General features: G+C 36.8%; 1 long non-coding RNA gene across 2 annotated transcripts; it reads left to right on the top strand.

Annotated features, from left to right (window-relative positions):
- The first annotated feature begins 1,056 nt into the window (after positions 1-1,056).
- On the top strand, positions 1,057-12,021 carry LOC102551810 (uncharacterized). Of its 2 annotated transcripts, XR_015677923.1 has the most exons (4): positions 1,082-1,209; positions 9,228-9,285; positions 11,034-11,232; positions 11,591-12,021. It is a non-coding gene; the product is annotated as an uncharacterized LOC102551810 (long non-coding RNA). The 2 variants fall into 2 exon arrangements; XR_015677922.1 differs by lacking the exon at positions 11,591-12,021 and having other exon boundaries at positions 1,057-1,209; positions 11,034-11,487.
- Positions 12,022-24,194: the final 12,173 nt, after the last annotated feature.

The following is a 24,194-nucleotide window of genomic DNA, read 5'->3' as shown; positions in this document are numbered from 1 at the left end:
GTTCTGTGCCCAATACTATATTTTTTTCCTGATTATTCTGTTTTCCTTAAGTGATTTCAAAATTGTACTTACTTTTTAATTCAAACTAGCCAATGTTTGCCTTGTTACTATTTCAATTATTTGAAATTGGTGATTTCTATATGGATGGATATATATATATATATATATATATATGTCTGAATAATATATATATACTATGTATGTTATCATTCACACTGAGAGATATGTCTCTCACGCCAGATACAATAAGTAGTACTTCAACTGTTCTAAATTAAGGGATGGTTATATGATGTAAATTACCGTATTTCAATGTAATTTTGAAAGTTACTTGTATGAATGTATATTGTGGCAGCTGTAATTTCTTCATTCTTAAAAAAAGGACACTGTCACCACCTAGTACAAATATTATCATGAAAACTACTTTTGCATTTCTTTTCTCAGACATTAATGAGAGGTTTTAGTGAATTAGAAAAAATAAATTTCTGATCCAGATGAGAGAGATCTTCATACTTTTGGAAATTCTCACAGAGCACTGCTGAAGTGGCTCAAAATGATAAAATGGCCCAGGAACCAAAATGTTACATTCTCTTTATTGCACCATCCTGTAGTAAGTAGAAAAAATAAGATGTCTCTTGCAAGATTATTGTCTGAGCAATCGAACACGCTTAGCGATAAGTTTTCAAGTGCTTCTTTTATGATACACATGATCAAGGCTGAAGCAAATTTGCAAGGTTACTGCCATAGAAATTATAAATAAGATAAAATTATTTTAAAAACATTTTAAAAGCAGCTTCAGATTATGTGTTTCAAAAAATGAAAAAAAAATCTGTGAATGTCTGTGCCTCAAAGTTCATTGAAAGATTAAGTGATTTTCAAGGTGTCTGTTTCCATGGATGAAAGCTAGGTGAAAATCGAGGCTTCCTCTTTGAAATAAGTCAGTGAGGCTGTGGAAGTGTCTTTTCTCGGGTTCAAAAAAGTGGTGATTCTTGACTGCGTGCGTGCGTGCGTGCGTGCGTGCGTGTGTGCGTGCGTGCATGCGTGCGTGCTTGTGTGTTTGTGTGCGCATGCGCATATATGTAAAACTGTGGTTATAAGCCGGAAGTAAACTTGGGTGTCTTCTTCAGTCAGACTCCACCATATATCTTGAGACAGATTGTTTCACTGAAACTGGATCATACCAGTTTTGGCTACTACAACACTGGTTGGCCAGTAAGTCCCAGGGATCTGTGAGTCCTTTGTTTCTCTAGGCAATGGTTAGTGGGACGCACCACCATACATAACTTTTTTGTGTGGACATTGAATTCAGTTCCTCCAGTCTCTGTGTCAAGTATCTTACCTCCCGAGGCTGTGCTTGTTGCCCATGAATCTGTGTGCCTCCTTTAACGGGAAAGGAATTCAATGTCACAGAGAGATGTTCAGCTGATTTCACATTCTCTGTCAGCAAACAAGGGAAAGGGGAGCCAGAAATGCTGCAAAGGTCAAGTTACTCAAGTTACTCTGTCCCCACATGGTGAAATTTCTGAGAGAGATTCAAGACTCAGAAGTGTCCTTTATGTTAGGGGGAGAAGTGCTGCCTGTTGGTGTCTTAGGTATGTTCTAGGAAAGTTTTCTCTTATAACTCCATAGAATCTCCTCTTCATTCTTTTCTACAGAAAAGTGGTAAGTTCCAGGGGAGGAACTAAGTTTCAGTGGCTTTCCTCTGTTCAATCCCAACCCTTTGGACCCAAGGATATCCTATAAATTTTGCAATCAACACATTTGGAGGGGTGGGAAAAATATGTCCAACTCAGGAGGTCTTAAGAAGTATCATATTAACCAATAAGGAGACACAGTCAGGGTATAGCTTTTTGAACAAGATGCATGTAGAAAAAGGATGACTTCAGCATGGTGGAAACAGCCAGACTTCAATGCGAGGATGTAGAAATTAGTTCTTGCTCTTGGCTTCAGGTGATTGCTCGCAGTGGACTGTAGTATTGTTGCTTTAGTTTATGCAGTTTACTTTTATACGGAATACCTGTGTCAGTGGGTCTGTGGTGTTCTGTGGTGTTGTGGATGCTTTGGATAGTATGACATCAGAGTAGTTGTTTTTATACAGCCAAATGGTGGTTTTCATGGTCGCTGTATTTATGCAGGCTCTTAGACAAAGGACATATATAAACCATATACCAAAATAATAAAGAGTGTATTGAAGACATTTAGAAGGTACAGAATTTGCATGTATACTGATATATATATATATACACATATGTGTGTGTGTGTGTGTGTGTGCGCGTGCATATGCACACGCGTGTGTGTGTTTAAGGCCATCCCTTTTTCATTGAAGTGTTGAGTAAGAGGTCTCTGGTAAGCAGGGATAATCTCACTTCCCTGAAAGTATGAGCCTTTGCTTCAACATTAATTTACTAATGTTTCCTTCCTACATAAACTGAAGGTTTTATATTTATTTCTGCCATGTTTTCTCTGTTTTCACTGTATACCTGTTTGCTATATTTATTAAGTGATTATTTATAATCATGTGAAGTCAATGGACTACTGTCTTCCAGTTTCCTACTAGAAAGGCCTATTAATCTCTGATTACAGTGTTCAGGGGTTTTCCTAGTTCCAACTTCCAAAATCCTCCAACTTTCTTAAAAAATGAATGTGATCTTGTCTATTACAGAATACCTTCCTCTCTGGAGCCAACTTTTGCATTAGTAATGTTACTATTGCTATGATAAAACACCATGACCAAGGCAACTGTTTGCCAAAGAATGGATCTCATAAGCTCACATATATGAATGTCTTGTCACTTGTTAGAGGAACTGTGTCAATGGAGTGGGCTTTGAGATTTCAAAAACCCATGCCAAGCATAGTCTGTCTCTGTTTCTGTCTGTCTCTGCCTGCCTGTCTGTCTGTCTGTCAGTCGGTCTGTCTCTGCTCTTTCTTCCTAACTTGTGGATCAGGTACAGGCTTCCAGCTACCACTCTAGAGTCATGCTTGCCTGCCTGCCACCTTACTGCCACCAATATAATCACAGACTTACCTTTTGAAACTATAAAAAAAAATCTCAAGGAAGATGTGGGGAAAAGGGTTATTTATCAATGTCATTTGTGCTTTTCATGATGTTACTGTGTGGTACTGAGAAATTTCATTGAGATGGCAAAACTTAATTAAGGCTCCACAAGTCATAGCATTCTTGTTTCAAGAATGAGTAGGTTGTTGATCTCAGCCATTCTGACTGGGATGAGATGAATTCTCAATGTTGTTTTAGTTTGCATCTTCCTAATTGCTAAGAATGATGGATATTTTTTCAGGTGTTTCTTAGCAATTTTTACTTCTTCTATTGACTTTCTGTTTGGATCCGTAGCCCATTTTTAATTAGATAGTTTTTTTTTTAAATCTGTGACTCTATTATTTTTAGTTCCTTTGTGTATTCTGAAAGTAAATCCTCTGCCAGATGTGCAGCTGACAGTGATGTTGCCTTTTTATGCATTTCTTCTTCACTCGTTTATTGGTCACAGAGCTGTAACCTTTTGGCTTTATGATACTCCATTACTTTATTGCTGCCCTTAGTTCTTGGGTAAATGGAGTGTTATTCAGAAATCCCTCCCATGTAACTATATCTTATCAGGTACTATTTTTCCTAGCAGTTCCGGTGTTTCAGATTTCAAGATGAGTTCGTTGACAAACTTTGGGCTAATTTTTTTGTGCTAAGTGATTTATATGGTTCTAATTTTACACCACTGCATGTGAACATCCAGTATTCCACAAATAACTCATTGAAGATGCTGTCTTTTTTCTAGTGTATGATTATTTTTTATCTCTTAGTCAAAGATCAGATGGCTGTAATTAAAAGCACTCATCTTATTTTTTTTTACTTTATTTTATTAGTTTACATGTCTGATAGTGTGCATGTACCATATTGGCTTTTATTATAGTTCTATAATAAATCCTGGAGTCTGGAATGGCAATATATCCAGTATTTTTCCTTTTCTTCCTTAAGGATTGCTTTGTGTATTTGGATCTCTTTTGGATCCATGTGAATTTTAATATCTAGTTCCTATTTCTGTGAAAAAGGTGGTGAGTATTTTGATTGAGATTTTATTGAATGTGTAAATTGATTTTGGTAAGATGATCATTTCTACAGTATTAGTTCTACCAAACATGAGACGTCTTTCCACTTACAAGTCTTTTTCAATCTTTCTCCAGAGAGTTGAGAATTCTTTTCTAGAGGTCTTTTACCTCATTCCTTATGTTTACTCCAGTGTATTTTGTAGTTGATGGAAGTGTGTATGTAATCTCCTTTTCACTGTATTATTTTTTGTTGATATATAACAAATGATTTTTATAAGTTGAGTTTGTGTCTTACAACTTTGCTGACATTAAAACATGTTTCTAGAAGTTTTTGGTGGAAATTTTGTATTTCTGTGTATAATTCTGTATTCTGTACAGAATTTTGTTTCCTGCCTGTATCTCTTAAAATTCCTTCTTGCTATAGATAGTTTTTTTTCAGAATTATGTCAAAAAGGGATGGGATGGTGGGAGTTCTGTCTCATTCCTGCCTTTAATGAGACTGATTTGAGTTTTTCCCCCTTTAGGATAATGTTGGCTATAGTTTTGTCATACATAGCCTTTGTATATTGAGGTATATTTCCTCTAGCCCTATAATATTAGGACTTTTATCATAAATGCATGTTGAATTCTATTAAAAGATCATGGTGCCACATGGGAAAACCCCGGCAAGTGCTGGTGAAATTATGGAGAAATTGGACCCCCTCCCATTTACTGTTGGTAAAAAGTTAAGTTGTAGCACTGACTCTGAAAATCAGTCTGAAATTTTTTGCAAAAGCTAAAAAAAATGTATCTTCATATGATTCAACTATACAACTCCTTGGCACATGCCCAAAAGTCTCAATGTACTACTTTATAGACACTTGCTTTGAAATCTTCATAGCCACCCTATTCAAAATAGTTAAGACTGTTTATAAAAACACACACACATACACTACATTTACATATATCATATAATATAATTATATCTTTTAAAAAAAGTTAAGCTGTTTGCACTGACAATGCTCCCATGAAGTCTGTAGACAAACAAAGCCTCTAGTGCTCTACTATTAGATAAAACAAATCTTTTCAATTATTCAGTAAAATAGTTCAACTGATTTCCAAATCAATAGAGATTATTGATATAACCCTTAGTTGCTTCTTAGGGCTTGAGGATGGGTCTCTCTTGCTGAAGGCGCCACACATTTAGGCCACATGAACCAAGCTGGAGGTTTGAAGGCCTCTGCTCTGTGATCTTGTTCTAGGCTTGCAGAAAATACTATGAACCTTTAAGAGAGGGAAGCATTTAAATGGCCCTACCAAGCTACAGAGCCAATGGAGCGACAAATTATTAAAATGATAACATAGGCATAAAGTTTTGAAAATTTACACTTAATGTCAGTGGCAACCGATAGCTGTCTAGTGAGACTTAAGCCCTACTCATTATGATGGTGATCATACCCATTACTGGAATCCTAGCTAGATTTCTGGGGCCAAGGAGGTTACAGACCTTAGAAATGAATCTATTTCCACTTCTTTGCTGGGCCAGTATGTTTCTTTAGTGCATTCTAAATTTTATCTGTATACCACAGATTAATGTAGCTACTACCCTTCTTCAATAATGCATCTTTTACAGCTAAAGGAGTCTATCACAGAAAAACAAATGCAACACAATGTAGAGGTTCTCAAATTGTGGGTGCCAAGCTGAAATAGATCTATCTATACCACAGCTGCTGCATCTGTGGTTCAGGGAGCACTGTAAGGTTCAGAATACCAGGAAGCCACCTGTGAAAGAATGGCCTCATAAATAAGACTGAGAACATGGCAATATCCATGGAAATATTAGCAGCGAAAGACAAAGAGTACAGGCAACTAGTGACTGGTGGGAGTCCCAGACTGATTATCCAACTTCAAATGGCCATTGCTGAAACCATATACACATAAAAAAGGAACAAAATTGAACTTAGCACGTTGTACTTATATTTTTGCATTATAATTATGCCCATATGTGACACTAATAATCAAAGTAAAAGGGACTATTAGTTTAAAATTGGGGGACATGTCGGAAATTGGAAACTGGGACATGGGAGGGATGTAAGGGAGAAAAAGGAAGGGATGTAATGATATTTTAATTAAAATGTTTATTAATTTACATATTCTTTTAAGTAATAAAATTTCAAAAATGAAAAATATAATGTTCAACATTAAGTTGCTACTATATGACTAGATTTCTTCCTTCCTCTCTCTCCTTGTCTCTCTTTCTCTCTCTTCTCTCTTTCTTTCTTTCTTTCTCTCTTTCTTTCTTTCTTTCTTTCTTTTTTTTCTTTCTTTCTTTCTTTCAATAAAGTCTTGCTCTGTAGTCTGAGGCTGCCCTTGAACTCATGAGCAATCCTTCTGCCTTAGCTATTGGAGTTCTGGAAATAGAACCATGTACACAATGCCTGTAATGATAAGAACAGTTAGTACTCATTAACATTTTATTTTTGTCATATTCTATTATTAGGGCAAACTTTATTTCAATACCTAATTACTGTGCAGTGGTCAAATTATAGTTTCTTAACCTTATTTAAGTAATTGAACTTGTAATATGCACTGACCTTTCAAAATTATTTTTACAATCTGTAATTATAATTACAAAGCTTTGAAGAGATTTAAGATGTTAGTGATGTTTAGGTAATCGTGAGTAATTAACTTAATTCCAAAGGTATGTAACACTAGAATGCTAGCACCTTAATTAATTTTTAAATATTTGTCATTTAGTTGCTTTGTAGCTTTAACAGAAGAATTATGATGTAGTCTATAATTGTGTATCTCCATAGCTTTGTAATGAATATCATACTGTGTCAATGTGTGAGAAATTTTTGCAAATATCTAGATTGTTCATGATTTCTTTTACTAGATTGCCAGGTTCAGTGTGATTATTTTGCATGTTTCATTTGTTAGATAATTAACTGAATTGGTTAGCTGATGAATGCGCTTGTGTTTGAGTGAGTTCTACAAATGTATTATAGTCTCGTGGTGTTTATACTGAGTTAAAGCCAGGAGTGCTAGAAACATTTCCTCTGTTACTGTAGAGATGAAAGCTTTCTTTTCAGTCATTTCTGTGTAAAAGTCCAGTAAGAGAGATAAAGGAGAAATGTTCTTGGAATTGTGGACAATTTGTGTTCAGCAATTATTTACTAATTTTTATTTCTTTGATATATTAAAAGGAGAAAGGAATCTACATAATTCTAGTTTTTTATTTACTTTAATTTCTGGTTTTAACTTTAAAGAATGATAACAATGTTTCATAGACATACACAAATAAGTGTGTATGTGTGTGTGTACATTTGTGTGTGTTTTTTGTGTGCATGTGTGTATGTGTATGTGTGCATTTGTGTGTATGTATGCATAGTATAGTACTATGTGGCAGGATATCTAGCCTAAGAATCTCAGAGAATTCTCCTATTTCCTTTTTTACTCCACCATAGGCATGCTAGGATTATAAATTCATGCTACTGCATAATGTTTTGCATGGGTCACAGAGACCCTGGTTTTCCCATTTCAGTGACAAATGCTTTTTCACTGAAACATCACTTTATCCTCTGAAAAGTATTTTTGCAACATGACAATCAAATGTTAACAAAATATCCTCTGAAAACATTTTTTGCAACATGACAATCAAATGTTAACAAAATACATATTCTGATCATTATTAGTCATGTTGTAATGAGATATGGCTCACTTTCTTCTAGTGAGTGTTTATGAATCAAGGCATATGTTAGCATTATATTCTTGTCAGTGTTTAGCACTAATTCAGAGTTTTAACTCCTGTCCTCTACTCCAAACTATATTAGTTACTTTTATCTTACTGTGTTAAAATGTAATTACCAATACAAGTCATGAAAGAAAGGATGTATTTGAGCTAGTGGTTCCAGAGGGTTAAAATCCATAATGTTGGAGCTGAGGCAGCATGAAGGCATGAGAGCTAGAGCAAAAACTGATTGCTCATGTCCTGAACTGTAAGCACAATGCAGAGAGTGAACTAGAAATAGAATTAGTCTTTAAGCTTCCAAAGTCAACTCCCAGTGCTTATTTTTCTGCAAGGCCACATCACCCAAACATCTCCTAATAGCACCACTAACTGAGGATGAAATACTTAAATGCCTGAGTCTAGAAGAGTACAGAAAATCATGGAGACTAATAATATTGCAGAATTGTAAAAGACCATCTCCAACAGCACGTAGTAAACTGAGGAAAGCAGCTAGTATAGAGTCAGAGATTGGGTCAGTGCTGATAGCAACTGACAGGGGTCCCCACTGACAGTGGCAGGAGATCCATGGGCTCAGCACTGGTAGGGCTGACAAGATTTAATTATATTGGGCTGGTGCTTTATATAACTGGTGAGAAACTCTTAACTCCTTTCACTCTTTGGGGGTTTGCAAGAAATAAAAGAGAACATTCATACACTCATAGACACAAACTTAGTAGATGAAACAAAGCAGGATCCAACCATCTTGTATACACGCACGCATGTGCGCCTGCCAAACACACACACACACACACACACACACACACACACACACACACATACGCCACATTAAATTCTATGGGACAATGAAGACAATTCTAAGGATAAAGTGCCTAAATAAACAAAGAAAAACCATACCAAAGTGTATGGGACACATGAAGACAATTCTAAGAAGAAAGAGCCTACATAAAAAAATAATTGGAGAAATCTCAAATTGATAACTGAATCATTAAATTAAAGGCCTTTCTTGGAAAAACAAGAATGACCAAAACTCCCAGAACAGATAGTAAATTTTAGTGTTGAAGTCTAAAAGAAAAACAAAACAAAACAAACAAACCCAAGAACAGCAAATACTACAAAGAAACAAAAATATTAAAATGAAACAAAGATTTGGTTCCTTTCATTGTAAAGATTAACAGTTGACAAACTTTAGTCAAACTAACAGAAGACCTGATTTAAAAACACAGATTAATAGAAAGGGTATTAAAACAGGGAAGAAAGGTCAAGTTACTTATAAAAACATGTATGTCAGTAACACATGCAAAGTAACAGTGCTGCCGGAGGCATCAGCAGCCCAGATTTTAAGTTACACTGTAGTAACAGAAATGACTTCATACTAAGAAAGACACTGTGCTGTGGAATAGAACTGGGGATATGTAGATAACAGCACATGCTCCTGTATCCACAGGATTGTTGACAGTGACTGAAGACATACAATGAAGAAAAGACATTATCATCAACAAATGGTACGGGGATAACGAGAGTGCTATACATACATAGATATAGCTGGATTCAAACCTGGTACTTGTTCTTCTCTGTGTCTGTGTGTCTCTCTGTGTCTTTCTCTCTGTCTCAAAATAAGACGATATCGTGAATCTGTCAAAGTAGAAATTAGGGAACACAGTTGAAGTCTGAAGCACAGGATAGGGTTTTTTGAACATGATCTAGGAACTGAGGCACTCAAACTAACAGTTGACAAATGGGACCTCACAAAACTAAGAAGATTCTGTTTCACAAAGCCACCATAGTTCACGTGAAGAGGCTGCCTACCTAATGGGTAAAAGTATTCACAGCTATACATTTGACACAGGGTTAGTATCTAAAATATGCAAAAATGATAATCTCAAAAACTAAAGACCAAGAAATCAAATAACCCAATTAAAAATTGGATCATTGAATTAAATAGACAATTCTCAGAAGAAGAAATTTAAAAGGCTAAATTATGTTTTCAAATATTTACCATACTCTTCTATCATAGAAATTCAAATTAAACTTCTCTGAGATATTATCTGATTGTAGTCAGCACCACTAAGTTAAAAACATAAATGACAATCCACACTGATGTGGATGTGTGTGAAATGGTTATACTTATTCAATGTTAGTGCAAGCACAAATTGGAAGAGCAATTGTGGGAATCAATAGGTCTTAAAAAAGAGAAATGGATCTATCATATGAAAAGCTGTAAAATTCCTTCACAATGTCTCAAAGGACTACTAGAGAAACGTTCATCCTGTGTTCATGGATGCTTTATTCACAATAGTCAGTAAATGGGTGCAGCATAGAAGCCCACATACTTCTGAATGCATGCGGAACATATGGTATATCACCCAGTCATATATCAATCAATTATACAAAAAAGTTAAATTATGAAATTATCAGCTAAACTGTGGATGGAGTGATGCAGATTCAGATCTACAATTGTCACGTGTTTCCACTCTTCTTTGGATGCTAGATTTGAGGCATAAGCATATATGCTTATGTTGACAAACATTTCAAAATTAATAAACTAGTATAGGACCATAAAGAAAGGAGGGAGAGGGCAAGAAGGCACAAAAGGTGTAAAGAGAATGAGTTAGAGCACCTAACGTTCCGAATGAAACACTATCAAACTATAAACACAGTAGAACCCATGTAAGAGTTTAGCCTATTTTGAAAACCTTAGAACCAGATAGGGGATGGTATAAATGTCAATCCAAAGGCAGAATGCATGTGCTATCCTTGGCCAACATGAAGAAAAATTACCATAGGTAAACCTCTCCTTCCTTTTCTTGCTTTATTCTAAGATTAGATGATGTTCAGTTGGAGTGGGGAGGGTACATTGTTTTTTTTCAATTGACAGGGACCTTCAGAGACACATGCTATGTGCCTTCCATTTAGTGGCATGTGAGACCATGTTCTCACAGGTTCTGAGGAGCTTAACTGGTTCTTTCACTGCCTACTACTCAGGAAACTTCACTCTTCCCCTCTACTCCATGACAGTCACAGGTACAGAAGGCATGGAGAATGTAACTATTTTGCCATTAGCCTGCTTCTCAATCTATTTCACCCACAAAGAAATGTCAGCACGGTGGACCAGTTGTCTCTGCTCCCTCTTTTTTTATTCTCTGTTTCAGAAATTAGATATTTCTTATTTTTTATGCCTATGATTTTTTTACATTCTATGTTCACGTTTCACACTTTGATAACTTTTATCCCATTTGTCTGTGTTTCACAGGGCTAATGTGTTCAACAGAACATAGGTGGCTAAGAGAATCAAAATACATCTTTAGAATTCAAACTACCATCACCATGGCTTGTGCGATGAATGCACTCAGGACTGACTTTTCATTATTATCCCTTCAAATCTCGACAAGACCTTAAATGATAGGTCAGAAGGCATGGTTTACAAACACTCTACTCTTCCTAAACTTCAGGTACAAAATGAAGAAGTAGGCAAGCTTTTCAGATGATTGAATATTGGAAGGAGCCTGTTGAAGTCAGAAAGCACATGCACTTAAGCACCAGTGTTGGTAATTCAGTCTCAAGGCAAAACAAGCACTTAACTCATCCCATGTCTCCTCCCCCTGTCTCCAAGAGGATGCTCATGGGATGAACTGTGGGGTGGAGGGAATGGGAGAGTGACAACATCTGGACTTTAAAAAATAAAAGTAATAAGGAAATAGAACTCATAATTTTTTATTTTCTATTCTAAATAGGCTATTTTTAGATCAATTTTGTGGCTTAAATGGAATAAGAAATGACTAATTAGATAACTGTAATATTCTAGTCTAGTGTTAGAAAATGCCTATGGAAAGAAGGAGAGAGGGGCTTTGGTTGATGTGACGAATTGCTCATATTTCAGCACTCTTTGGACCCCACTAATCGGAAAAGGTATTCACACTTATATAGCACAGTCTATGACATCATGTGGACTTGGCCTTGGAGGAACCTGTGAAGGGAACAACTTTATCAATGACAAGTCCCAGAAGCTTTCAGAAGCAACAAGAGCAACTCAACCAGTTGTAGGAGAACTAGTGCTAATTAAAATCCTGACCTCTGTTTCTATTCTGTTTTCTATTTATACGAAAATATTCTGTGAAGTTGGGAAAATAATGGGATCCAGTGAACCTGAGGAACTTTTTTCTTACTGTAAATGAGCAAAGGAGGTTTAAATCAAAACAGACATAAATAAAACCCAAAACAAAAGGATAGACAAGCTGAAACAAGTGTATATCTGCTAAGAATTTAACATGCTTCCTCCATGGTTAATCTTAACGAACAACATGATGGGATTTAGAATCATTTGAGAAACAGAGTTATGTCAACTCTGCCATTACTTCTGCAATGATTGATTTTTATAAAGATACAGAAACTCATAAAATTACAAGAGACTTTGATTCTTGCTTTAGTGTTTACTTGGGATATTGCCAAAGCATGGCCATTTTGTTAAGAAGAAAGCGAGAATTCTTGGCAAGTTGTGTTTTATATAAGGAGGCCAAACAACTTCTAAAACTCGTTGATTCATTTGAGACGTGATCTTACTGCGAAGCCCAGGATGGACTGGAACTCAGTAGAAGGATCAATTTTGGCTCAAATGCATAAAAGTCCTCCTGCCTATGTCTCTCTGGTGTTTGAATTAAACACTCCTAGCTTTACATTCCTAGCTTTAAAGTTTTAATACTGTAATTTCTGTTTTGATAACAGAATAATGAACCACATCATCAATGAGTTTTACAATTTTTGCTTTAAAATCTTAAAGATGCCTTATTACTTACTCTGAAGTTTTCCTTCATAGGATTTAGAGTCCTCAGACTTTGAGAGTTGCATGTGTAAGCGTAAATCTCTCTCTCTCTCTCTCTCTCTCTCTCTCTCTCTCTCTCTTTCTCTCTCTCTCTCTCTCTTTCTCTCTCTCTCTCTCTCTCTCAATCACCTATCTATGTGTGTACATATTGGTTTTATTTAATTCTACCTGTATATATTATCACTTTATTATTTTGTCTTCTCAATAATAATACACAAAATTTATTTTCAAATATGTTTCATCATTCAAACATTTCTCTAAATTGTAAATTCACTGTCAATGTGAAAATGTCTATCTTTTGATTGAATAGAAATCCTGCAATTCCCTATCAGACACCAGCTCTTGAGTGTTTACTTTATTGTCAGTTTTTCATTGTTGTCAATTGTATTGTAGCACATATCTGTGAAAATGGATTTCCTTAGGAAGACATTTTAAAACAAGCATTATAAGAATGTTATCTATGTCTTCAGATTTCTGAATTTTTCTCATTCCACAGTCTACACTCTATATAGGTCAGCCTGAGAGAGAAAAAGACCTGTTTCTACCCAGAAATTAGAGTGAAGAGAAGCAAACATATTTTACATCAAAGTGAAACCCAAAGATATGTAGACGGTTTTTTCTGAATCACTTCATGTGGAGCTAGAAATCACTGAAGTGTAGTAGAATCACTCCTAACTTAACGAGTATGCTCCAGCTTCCTCTAAGTTTGGGGGGAAGGGTGAAACCATAACTAATTTTCCCATAAGATCAAGTTAAGTATACTGACAATATTATACATGCTGCTCCTGTTTCCATAACAACCTATAAATGTACTCTGCTAGTAAATATATGTAAACCACCGTGTTCATATTCCTAGACTGAGTTTGGCATCTTCCTTTTTCAGTTGGAGTTTTAGTGACTTTTAAATAGACACATTCTGAGATTTATTTTTCTATTCCTTTCTGGTTTTCTGGTTTTCCTTGAGCAATATTTAAAAGACCCATTGGATTAGTTCTCAAATGTTTTTCCTCATATCAACCTCAAAATAATAGCAACTTTGTTTACCTCAGCTAGCAGCTTGATAAAAGTCATCCAATGTGACTACTGAGAGTGACAATTAATGATAAACCTACTTAAGCCAACATGTAAACTAATAGTAGCTTTCAAGAGAGCCTTGAATATATATAGAATATAAACCATATTTGTAACAATTTTAATAAAGTATGTAAATATTTTAATTGAATCATAGAATTAAGTAAATATGTATATCTCTTGTATGTTTTCCTTATTCTTAATTAGGGTTTCTATTGTTGTGATTAAAAAAAAAGAAGAAAACAAAAAACAAAAACAAAACAAAACAAAACAAAACAAAAAAACCCTGGTCAAAAGCAACTTGAGGAAGTAAAGATTTATTTTGCTTACATTTTCAAGTAACTGGGAGAAGTCAGGAAATTGCTCAGGGCAGCAACATGGAAGCGGGACTGAAGAAGAGACCGTGGACGTACACTGGCTACTGGCTTACCTTCCGTGCCTTTCAGAGCCATTTTTTAAATATCCTAGATCCATCTAAAATAGGCCAGATTCTGCTACATTTTTCAGTTGAGACCTCTCTGCAAATGACTCCAGCTTGTGTCAAGGTGACAAAAATCTAGCCGGCACATATTCAAACACAAGCAAATAAGTTTAAATGCTACCAAAGTCATCATTTTTTAATGTGTCTTGCATTATCTGTTATTTGACACATATAGTTTATACATACTCACATCTGAATTCATTTGGGAAATAAATTTAACATTGGCACTGCTTATGTTTCTCTTAGCGTCAATAATCCATTCTTGCTCATTATTGTCCTGTCCTATTCCAGTCACAATGACTAGAGTTAGGGTGTAATAGTAGTTAGGGTGTAATAGCACTGCCACTTTTAGTTCATGCAAAATAAGTTGCTGTGTAGATGTGTGCACCCATTTCTTTATGGGGAGAGTATGGGGAGAGTTGTGAAGCCATATAGTGGCACATTTTACAAATAGATTTTTTTTTTATTAACTTGAGTATTTCTTATATACATTTCGAGTGTTATTCTCTTTCCCGGTTTCCGGGCAAACATCCCCCTAATCCCTCCCCCTCCCATTCTTTATGGGTGTTCCCCTCTCCATCCTCCCCCCATTGTTGCCCTCCCCCCATAGATTATTTTAAAAAAAATCTGTGAGCCATTAATCCTCTGCCTTAGGTTCATAAGGCAGTTTTCACTGATTTACACACTTGGCACTCCTTGGTACAGTTAGTCATTTTAGTACCTTTTGTGCACTGCTGTCCTGCTTGGCAGTGGTAATTGACGATCAGTGCTTTAGTATAAGCATGATGACATGGGTCTCTTAGGCATTCTGAACTACCTAAGGCTCCCTGAACATCTATTTTAAGGTTATGTGTATTCTACTTCCCTAACTACTTTAGGAATCCTTTCAATATTGAAATGTTGAAATCTAGTCCCTACACATGTGTGCACACTCATAATGACATGGACAACCCCCCCAACACACACAGACACAGCCATACACACATTTTAAAAAGATTCCACAAAGATTTGGTGCCAAATAACTGTCTCTATGTTTAGAAATTAGTATAAATAGGAAAAGTGAGGAAATGTTCTTTAAAGTAATAAAAATATTCATTCTAGAAAAAAACATCCAGTTGCCTCATATATTTGCCACATAATGTATATTTTGTGTTTTATTTTTCCTATTAGTAGGAGACATGCATTTTTAACATCTTTTATTCAAATAATTCTACGAAGCTCTAAGGTAAGAAAAATAACCTGTATAAAAATATTATCGTATATCATACATCATTTATTTTATATTCATGACAATAAAATATTGGGTTTTATAACATATGTAGAATCTTTTATTTTCTGAATTAGAATATTGGATTTTGTTTTATAAAGGGGTAATATTATTTATTATTATTATTATGTTTTTGCAGTTAAAAGGTTTTCTTAGAAGTAAACACATGCACACGTGTGTGCGCACACACACACACACACACAGAGAGAGAGAGAGAGAGAGAGAGAGAGAGAGAGAGAGAGAGAGAGAAACACAGAGAGAAAGACAAAACTGAAGGGTACTTAAGATTCAGAAGCCTGATCTCTTACTGATGGCTGGGAATTTTTACGGTGTTCCAGAGGTTCTTCTCCATTTTAAGGTTTGTCAGTTTAAACAAAGACAGAGAAGCTGATATTTCCACCAATTTGGGGTATGCCTGTCCTGATCTGGTTTTGAAGTTGTCTGACTGGTTTATAAGCTGCAGGTCCCCAATTGCCTGAGAAGAAAACCTGCCTCTTTGCTCTAAGTTGCCAGGCTTTTGCTCCATGTCAAAAGATGAGAAGGAAGCCAGCCATATTGAAATTTAATATCTTTATTACTTAGTCATTGCTTTTTTCCTGTCTGCCTAAGTCTCAGTCCACCATTGTTCAATCTCAGAGATTGCCCTACCTTCTCAGGCGTTTGAGGCACAACAAACATCTAACAGCTTCAAGATGAAGTAAGTTGGGTGGCAGCAGTTGGAAGGCCTCAAATGAGGGATTTTCTAAGGGCTCATGATAAAACTTAACATATGGCAAATACCCTGATCATACAAAGACATGTGCCCTGTGATGACAGCATGTGTCCTCGGATCTTGCTATGAGAATGAGGTAGCATCTGTAACATACAAAGAGCAAGACTATTTGCAGTACTCTAATTCCTACTGAAGGCACAGTTAGGAAAACAGTTGGGGCAGGAAGAGAACAGGCATGAAAATTACCCAAAGAACCCTTGATAGGCTTTGTCACTGGCACTAACAGGGTGGATGATTCTTCTGCTATTGTCTACTATATACACAGTGGGGGAATGCATAGCTTATCACAAGTGCTGGAGATCCTTAACTGAACAGGATAGTTCAGAAGTTGGCTGTAGAGTCTCCTCTATAACAACCTCATGACAAACCAACACTAAGAGACAAAGTTAATGAGGAAATGTCCTTGACATGGTCGACATAAGTCTTGTTCAGTAAGGTGAATGCAATTGTGCAGTGGGCTGAACCAAGTTCCAGAGCCCTGTAGAGTGGTTAGACCAGAGAAATAGTCTGCACTGATTCTAGACTGACATGAGTTTTGTTTAACTGGTTAGAAACTAACTACTTTTAATTTGTGTGTTTGTGGTGAGAGGGGCAGGGAGCATTATAAATGCAGGTGCCCACCCAGATCAGGTCTTTTGGTCACTCTCAGTCTTGAATTGATGGTTGTGAGATACCCACTGTGGGTGGGTACTGGGAACCCAGAGCAGTACATACTCAAGCACTGAGCCATCCATCTTTCCAGCCCCAGATACCTGTTTTCCTCACTTATTTGTGCTTTCTTCCTCACGTGCTTTCTTCCTTCTTCCTGCTCTGTGAGAAGAACCATTTGGAATTGAGTCTTGGCATTGAAGTCTAGCTTTACCTTGTGTGAAAAAACCTGTCTGTTTCTAGACAAGAACCAGCCAACAAATTTAAGACTCCACAGTCAGCACATGTGGAATGGGACGCACCAGGGAGAAACAGAGAACCTAAAAACATTTGTCTTGGATACCTCTGGATTTGTGCCTGCTGATTGGTTTGGTTAATTTGGCAGCCTAGTCTTTTGGCATCTTCAACTGTATGCCTGTACTTAGACATTTCTTTCAAATGAAAGGGATGACAATTCCACATTTCAAATGCTACATTTTCCGGATTTATTTTGAATTCACATTTCTTAGATGTTGACTGAAGTCTGCAATTCCAGTGTGGTCAGCAGATTCACCCAGACTCTTTTCTTTCTCTGCTTTACCTGCATCCAGACTTAGTGTGATTGCCGTATATAGTCTTTGCAACATTTCTAACTCTTTTTGTTTAGTCGTTGCCAAAGTTATAAAAATAGTCCTGACTTGCTGAACTCTGCACAAAACTACTGAAGAGGCATTTTCTGTTTTATCACCTGATTCTTTTTCTTTGAAGAAATTGACACATCAGTCGAGAAATGACATTTCACAAAATGTCCTAGGAAATCAAAGGATATTTTTCACTGTAAGTAAAGTAAATTAGTTTGGAATGTACTTCATTCTTTTTGTCATTTGGAGAATATTTTGCAATAGATGCATTGTGGCCTTTAACAATATATTCTGAGGAATGCATTTTCTCACTCAACCTGATACATCTACAAAGACTGCAGGCATGGAGGAGAAAAAACTAGAATAAATGAAGAAAAATTGTTTATTTTATAAACCCTATCATCCTATTAATTTCTATATAGGATATATTTTTGCTTAGATGTCCAATTTTAGGCTATCAATATGATTTAATATGGCACAATAGTTTGGATTATACATTTTATTTTGCTAAGAGGGACTACAAATGACAATTTCACTTCATTATAAAACAAGGAGTATTGGATTTCATAAAAGTATAACACAAAATAGATAAATTGGTGCTTAGATTATTATGCTAGAGGATTGGAAAGTATTTGCTGCCTTCTGTTGGTGTCGTAGGATGATTTTGTTTCCTTTCACAGCATGTGTTAATATCTTTCCATAAAGAAATGTTTATATATGGCCAAGTAATTATATTGGATTTGAGCATGACACATATACCATTGGAGAATACACTTAACTTTCTGAAATATTTGCAGTAACATGATGAAAATCAGTCTATGCTATAAAGTAGCATCTTGATTATCAGTTTGACAGAATTACCTAAAAGATAAGCCTCTGTCAGCTTTTCTCTGAACTATTATCTAGATTATGTTAATTGTAGTGGAAATACTCATCAACACTGTGGGGCCCTTGGCCAGGATCCTGGGCTAAATCAAAAGAGGAAAAATAACCTGAACTTTAACATTGATTTCTGTTTGCTCAGCATGGACGCAAAGTGACCTGCTGCTGCCTGTTCCAGCCTCCATTCCCTATGGGAGATTAGAACTCAGTGGTAGAAAACTTCTTGAATACTTTAGACAGAACTTAAGGGGCCTTTCTGCTGGGAGCTGAGGGATAAGCTAGTTGAGAGAAACAAAATATGTGGTGGTTTTAATGAGGGATGTCCTCCAGAATTTGAAATGTCTGAAGGCTTAATCTCAGTGGAAGGTGCTGTGTGGGGTGGTGCTACAGTCTTGTGGGAAGACAGAAGTCACTAGGGATTAGGAGAGTTCATAGCCTTGCACTACATGTAGTTTTCTATGATTTGTACTTGTTGTTGAAGAAATGATCACTTAGATTCCTGTTCCAGCTACCTGCTGCCATGCCTCAACCACCACTAAGGATTCTCCATTTGAAAGCAGAAGCCATAAGACATTATTTCTTTCTAATTTGGCTTTATGGTGGAGCTTTATCAGAGCTATAGAAAAGTTACAAATACGGATGATGACCAGACCATGAGATTCTGTAGGAAAACAAGGACTTCTTTTCAAAGAGTGACCTCCAGGCCATTCATGGTATATTCTAGTAAAGAATTTGAGTGTATTATTCGTATTAAAGATGTGCATTGCAGTGAGAAATATAATGGATTGACTACCTTAACTGTAGATAAGTTGCGTTAAGACAGCTTAGCACTCAGCTTGTGGCATGGCTAATTCTCAGAGCTCTTATGCAGATCCACAGGGAGACAGAGCAAATGCAATTGTAGGAAAGTCCTGAGTGAATGAAACCCTAATGAGTGTGTGTTGTTGACATCAGTCTGGCCATGTCAAGGGCTGGAGCCTCCAACTGGGAGAAAAATGGCAAAGCCTTTCCCCAAGGTTCATGTATGGATGTGAATAGTGTGTGTGTGCATAGTGGCGGTGTTCACTATAGTTTTCTTTCCATGGGTGTTTACAGCCTAAAGATTGCTTCCTTACACAGTCAACTGCTTTCAAGACTAGCTAAATCAGTCTTTTTGATCCAACCCTATAGTCTAAACTCTACTTCCACTTTTTAATCTGTATGTAATAACCCCATCTCCTTGTTGAATGATATGTAATAACTTAATCTCTCTGTATGATAAATACTGAGCTTTTAGGGTGTTATGTCTTCTCTATCAGAGAGCATCTACCCTTAGCTAGCTCTTTCTGACTGTTTGTGTGTGTTTGTCTTGTCTTTATTTCTTTACTGCCTCAATCTGATCTATCACTGAAGCCATGCAGAGTTCATGGAATAAAACATTTAAAGAATGTAGTTCAGTAAAGATAGTTGTGTGAACAAATTTAAATTTGTGGACAAGGGGAATGAAGGGACCTGAGCATATGTAATTGATAAAGAGAAACTTTACTTTCTTCATTGGGAAAAGGTATCCTCCTCAAAAGGACAATAGAAAAGATATTTTGAAGGGAGCACCCTTCCTATCAACAGGCAAAGTCTTGAACTTAGGTTGATGGATAAGGGCTTATTTGCACAAAACCAGCTGCTAAATGAAGTGAATTTGTAGATTCAGCCATGGGTGCATAAAGAAGTCACATTAGCTATGGACCAAGTAGGCCAAATGGTAGTTTGTAGCATAACTGGTCAGCATAGTCCACATGGTACTGGCTTTGTAAATAGGAAATATACATGATTGTTGTGTCACAGAAGTTTTTCTGCACTGATTCGGAGACTGCTGAGACCAGAGGTCTATAAAGATAAAGCTTCAGCTGTGATAGAGACCTGATGGTATTGAAGATGCCAAGTCTGTAGGGAAGGAGGCATGTCCTGAATGTGTATTATTTGACATGGGCACAGCTACATCAAGGATTCCAGTGTCTCAATCTGTGAATGAAGCTGGCAGATGGCAAAGCCTTCCTCTAGGCCATATGTAGATGTTGATAGTGTGTGCAGAAAGAGTTCACTCTAGCTTTCTTCTCCTTATGCTTCCAGCCAGAAGACTACTCCCTTACAGAGGCTGCTCTACCGATAACAGCCAAACCTGCTTCCTCATTCAGCAGTACACAATATACCTGCCTCCCAGCTGAATTGCATATAACAAATATGACGAGTTCCCAAGTGTCTCAGTTCTCTATCTGAGAGCCTAGAATCAGATGTCAGTTTTACTGTCTACTTGTTGACGTGTCTGGCAGTCCTTCAGTCCTTCTTTGCATAAGTGATGTCAGTCCCTTGGAAAATGCCTTAAAGGGCCATGAGATATCTGTCAAGGAGTGGAATCGGAGAAAAAAAGAGACCACTGTACTGCAAACAGAGTGGAGTTTTGGTGGGACCAAAACTTGTAGCCTAGATGATTTCCCCATGTGCCCACTTGATAAGTTTAATGCCACAGATTTAGGAACTTGTCCTTTTGGGGCTTTGTGCATGCTAAACCAGTACATTTGCAGCTGAATTACATCCCCTTTATTACAAAGGGTCTTTGTAAAGTGAGTTTCTATGTCTTGAAAATTTTGTGATGACAAAGATATTTGAAGAAAGGCAAGTAGCACAGCACCAAAATCTAAGACAGACATATACTGTAAAGTTTACTCCTTCATTTAAAGAGCTTGGTAACCTGCCCACTGAACTGATACTTTGAATGTAGTTGAAAATTAAAAACATCTTAGATAGGGGCAGTCAAGCTGCAGGAGCCCTGTGGTTCAAACTGTGCCCGGATCTGAACAGACCTGGTCAAACAGCTCCCTACACCCAAATCCTGGGGGAGGGAAAGCTAGATCTTCAGAGGTGCAAACATGCCTAGGAAACCAGAGGAGACTACTCTTTGCCCACATTTCTGACTCTAGGGGTAAACAACTAGCACCATCTGGGCCCTCTGCACACAGGGACCCAGGAGAAGGAGGGGGAGGCCCTTCTGGTTGCTGCCCTCACTAAGAGCTGAAACCTACCCGTGAGGAGCAACTACAGGCCCAAGACCAAAGGTAAGACTAAATTTTCTGCTTCAAGTGACCTGCCTGGTGGACTCAGGACACATGACCACAGGAACAGCTGAAAGCCAGTGGACAGAACGACTACATGCCTGAAAGCAGAACACTCTGTTCCCATAATTGGCTAAGAAAAAACAGGAATACAGGTCTACAGCACTCCTGACACATAGGCCAATAGGATGGTCAAGCTACTGTCAGAAATAGCAAACCAAGGTAATACCAGAGACAACCTGATGGCCAGAGCCAGGAATTGAAGCAACAGAAACCAAGTCTACATGACATCATCAGAGCCCAATATTCCCACTAAATCAACAATAAATAACCAAAAACACCAGAGAAGCAAGATCTAGATTTAAAATCACATTTGATCATGATGATGGAGGACTTTAAGAAAGACATAAAGAACTCCCTAAGAGAAATGCAGGAAAACACAAGTAAACAAGTAGAAGTCCTTAGAAAGGAAACACAAAAATCCCTGAAAGAATTCCAGGAAAACACAAACAGTTGAAGGAATTAAAAATTGAAATAGAAGCAATAAAGAAAGCACAAAGGGAGACAACCCTGGATATAGAAAACCAAAGCAAGAGACAAGGAGCTGTATATACAAGCATCACCAACAGAATGAAAGAGACAGAAGAGAGAATCTCAGGAGCGGAAGATTCCATAGAAATCGACTCAACTGTCAAAGATAATGTAAAACGGAAAAAGATACTGGCCCAAGGCATACAGGAAATCCAGGACACAATGAGAAGATCAAACCTAAGGATAATAGGTATAGAAGAGAGTGAAGACTCCCAACTCAAAGGACCAGTAAATATCTTCAATAAAATCATAGAAGAAAACTTTCCTAATGTAAAGAAAGAGATGCCCATAAACACAAAAGAAGCCTACAGAACTCCAAATAGATTGGACCAAAAAAGAAACTCCTCCAGTCACATAATAGTCAAAAGACCAAATGGACAAAACAAAGAATATTAAAAGCAGTAAAGGAAAATGTCAAGTAACATATAAAGGCATACCTAACAGAATCACAGCGGCCTTCTCACCAGAGAATATGCAAGCCAGAAGATCCTAGACAGATGTCATACAGACCCTAAGAGAACACAAATGCCATCCCACATTACTGTATCCAGCAAAACTCTCAATTAACATAGATAGAGAAACAAAGATATTCCATGAAAAAACAAATTTACACAATATCTTTCTACAAATTGAGCCCTACAAAGGATAAAAAATGGTAAAGCCCAGTGCAAGGAGGCAAGCTACACCATAGAAAAAGCAAGAAACTAATCATATTGCAACAAAACAAAGAGAAGACAAGCACCCAAACATAATCTCACTTCCAAATACAAAGATAACAGGAAGCAACAATCACTATTCCTTAATATCTCTCAACATCAGTGGTCTCAAATCCCCAATAAAAAGACACAGATTAACCAACTGGATACGTAATGAGGACCCAGCATTTTGCTGCCTACAGGAAACACACCTCAGAGACAAAGACAGACACTACCTCAGAGTAAAAGGCTGGAAAACAACTTTCCAAGCAAATGGTCAGAAGAAGCAAGCTGGAGTAGCCATTCTAATATCAAATAAAATCAATTTTCAACTAAAAGTCATCAAAAAAGATAAGGAAGGTCACTTCATATTCATCAAAGGAAAAATCCACCAGGATGAACTCTCAATCCTAAATATCTATGCTGCAAATACAAGGGCAGCTACATACATAAAGAAACCTTAATAAAGCTCAAAGCAGTCATTGTACCTCCCACAATAATAGTAGGAGATTTCAACACCACGCTCTCATAAATGGACAGATCATGGAAACAGAAATTAAACAGAGACATAGACAGACTAAGAGAAGTCATGAACCAAATGGACTTAACAGATATTTATAGGATATTCTATCCTAAAACAAAAGGATATATCTTCTTCTCACCACCTCATGGTACTTTCTCCAAAATTGACGATATAATCGGGCACAAAACAGGCCTCAACAGATACAGAAAGATAGAAATAATCCCCTTTGTCCTATCAGACCACCATGGACTAAAGCTGGTCTTCAATAACAATAAGGAAAGAACAGAACACCCACATATACATGAAAGTTGAACAATACTCTACTCACCAAAAACCTGATCAAGGAAGAAATAAAGAAAGAAATTAAAGACTACTTAGAATTTAATGAAAATGAAGGTACAACATACCCAAACTTATGGAGCACAATGAAAGTTGTGCTAAGAGGAAAACTCATACCTCTGAGTGCCTGCAGAAAAAAATAGGAGAGAGCATATATCAGCAGCTTGACAGCATACCTAAAAGCTCAAGAACAAAAAGAAGCGAATACACCCAGGAGGAGTAGAAGGCAGGAAATAATCAAACTCAGAGCTGAAGTCAAACAAGTAGAAACAAAAAGGACTATGCAAAGAATCAACAGAACCAAAAGCTGATTCTTTGAGAAAAATCAAAAATATAGATACACCTTTAGCTAGAATAATCAGAGGTCACAGAGAACGTTTACAAATTAACAAAATCATAAATGAAAAGGGAGACATAACATAATAAGAGGAAATTCAAAAAATCATCAGATCTTACTACAAAAGCCTATATTCAACAAAACTTGAAAATCTGGAGGAAATAGACAATTTCCTAGACAGATACGAGGTACCAAAGTTAAATCAGGAACAGATAAACCATTTAAACAACCTCGTAACTCCTAAAGAAATAGAAGCAGACATTAAAAGTCTCTCAACAAAAAA

Source organism: Rattus norvegicus, chromosome 2 (assembly GCF_021556685.1).
Source record: "Rattus norvegicus strain SHRSP/BbbUtx chromosome 2, alternate assembly SHRSP_T2T, whole genome shotgun sequence".
NCBI lineage: Eukaryota > Metazoa > Chordata > Mammalia > Rodentia > Muridae > Rattus > Rattus norvegicus.
This window is presented reverse-complemented; position numbering and strand designations above follow the sequence as displayed.